This window comes from Ammodytes marinus (assembly GCF_949987685.1).
Source record: "Ammodytes marinus genome assembly, chromosome: 21".
Classification (NCBI taxonomy): Eukaryota; Metazoa; Chordata; class Actinopteri; order Uranoscopiformes; family Ammodytidae; genus Ammodytes; species Ammodytes marinus.
In genome coordinates this window covers 19,146,648-19,148,679 of record NC_137225.1, presented here as the reverse complement: position 1 = coordinate 19,148,679, position 2,032 = coordinate 19,146,648, and the positions used below count along the sequence as shown (strand labels likewise).

The window sequence follows — 2,032 nt, the reverse complement described above, 5'->3', positions numbered from 1 at the left end:
AGCACCTTGGCTCTTCCTCTTTTCCAGGTCAAGGTGTTCTCTATATTTTGACCTTGCTGATCCCACCGAGGTCAGCAGCTCCTTGGTGAGAGGTACATTGGCAACCCCCCCACAAACGGCAACGTAGTCACATACCAGTCTCTGGGCAATGACACTGTCCTCCTTAAGGTTTACAGTCTCCACCTCCTTATTAATCGAGAAGCCTCTCTCGACTGTTGCCTGCCCATGGGATAACAGTAGGATCTTCTGACAGAAACCCCAAAGCTCAGGGTAGGGTTGGCTGAGAAAGCCATGCAGAAACACATCAAGCCTGGTTTCTATGGGCCGGAAGGACAAAAACTGCTCACTTTTAGCCTCGACAGACAGGAAGTTCCCAAACTGTTGGATAATCACATCACCTGTAATAAAGCAGATGAAAGGAAATATGTGAAATTTTATTTAGATGATTAATTATGATACAAGTCATAAGGTCTTATGTCCAATTGTTCCTTATAATCAGGAACAACATTAAAACTATTCTATGAACTATTCATACCAGCAGAGACACCTCTGGACAACTGCTTGTCTTGCAGGAATTTCTGCACTACACTTCTCATTCTTCCCTGGCACCAGTCTGGGTCGGAGTACATGGCTGTGGGGTCCAGGCATGCCACCTGTCTCACAATAGGGTACTTCAGGGGGCTCTTGTCCTGGACTTTCTTTAGGATATTTGACATACCCTTCACGCAGTCCTTCCTAAACTCTAGGGCAGTGAGCTCTCCTATGCTGTTCTTTCTCTGGAGGTCCTGACAGATGGGTAATGTGTTATAAATACAGCTGAATGGCCTAACACAGCATTCTCTCCTGCCTGGTGGATATGGAGCATCATTTGATAGAAAGTAAGTAATAAGTAATACATCTAAATTACCTTGAGGGCTGCCTCTGCACCCAAGCCTATGTCAGCTTCCTTTAGGTTGACCCAGATCTTTTGGTCAGCGACATCCAGCCTCACCATCTGCAGTGGAGTGATGTTTTGGATATGCTCCCTCTTGACAAAACGCCTAAGCATACTCTGAAAGGGTAAAAGGAATTGTTATATAGAGGGGTAGGTACCTTGATAATGTCATGATAAACATTTCTATATTAGTTATTATTTATTTAAAATAATCTCTTAACATCATCATAAGCAAGTATAAATAAATGATGAGTGACCTTTACTTAGCAAAAACATAATCTTTCAGTCATTTTATGTTTTGATTAGGGAAGAGTTTGATGAATCAAGCTACCAAACAGCGTCTCCCATTTTTGCATGCTCATACACACATGCCCGCACACATACAGTATGCCCACACACGCTCAACTTGTTTTGCTTTTCTTGTTGATTCTTCATTATTAATTTGATTACCTTGAACAACTCCACCAAGTCCTTGCTAAGGAATGGCATGACTGGTTCGTCAGTCTGATACTTAGTCAGAAAGGGAGTGAAGGTCCTTGAGATGGCCATGAAGAATTGTAGCTTGGGCAAGATGAGTGGATCTTGCTTGGCTGCTTCAATGGTGTCAAATGAGGCTGTTCCAGGGTTTGGAACCTTCTTTGTCCTCACTGCATCCACGTACGTCACCAGTGAAGGCCATACCTTTAATATTTCATCATGTATGTGTGTATTATTTCATCATGCATGTCTATTTTATCATATTGTGCAGCACCTTGTAATTATGTTTTGATAAGTGCTATAATATAAATAAAGTTTTATTACTATTACCTCTATGGCCCTCTCCACAACTGGCAGGTTTTCAATCCACCTATGGCCACAGAATGGTAACGGGAAGACTGTGGATTTGGTGAGGGCAACGAAGTCATCCCTCCTTGCTGGTGTGTTATGAAAAAGGTAGTGCATCCCCCTCAACACCTTGGTGGAAGAGAGATGAATGATGAGTTAACCGTCATCTCTGATGGAGAATGACTTTTACCCATCCATACACACACCGATAGCACTAGTGGGACTTCTTCACTAAAATTGTTTAAAGGAGCAATATATTGCAGGCCCATTCCC

The 2,032-nt window shown here is 42.6% G+C and overlaps 1 long non-coding RNA gene across 1 annotated transcript; it reads right to left on the bottom strand.

The window, feature by feature from the left end:
- Positions 1-232: 232 nt before the first annotated feature.
- Positions 233-1,488, bottom strand: LOC307267504. The gene is made up of 3 exons (XR_013845403.1): positions 1,385-1,488; positions 908-1,051; positions 233-398 (listed from the first exon to the last, which is right to left on the bottom strand). It is a non-coding gene; the product is annotated as an uncharacterized lncRNA (long non-coding RNA).
- Between the last annotated feature and the right edge of the window lie 544 nt (positions 1,489-2,032).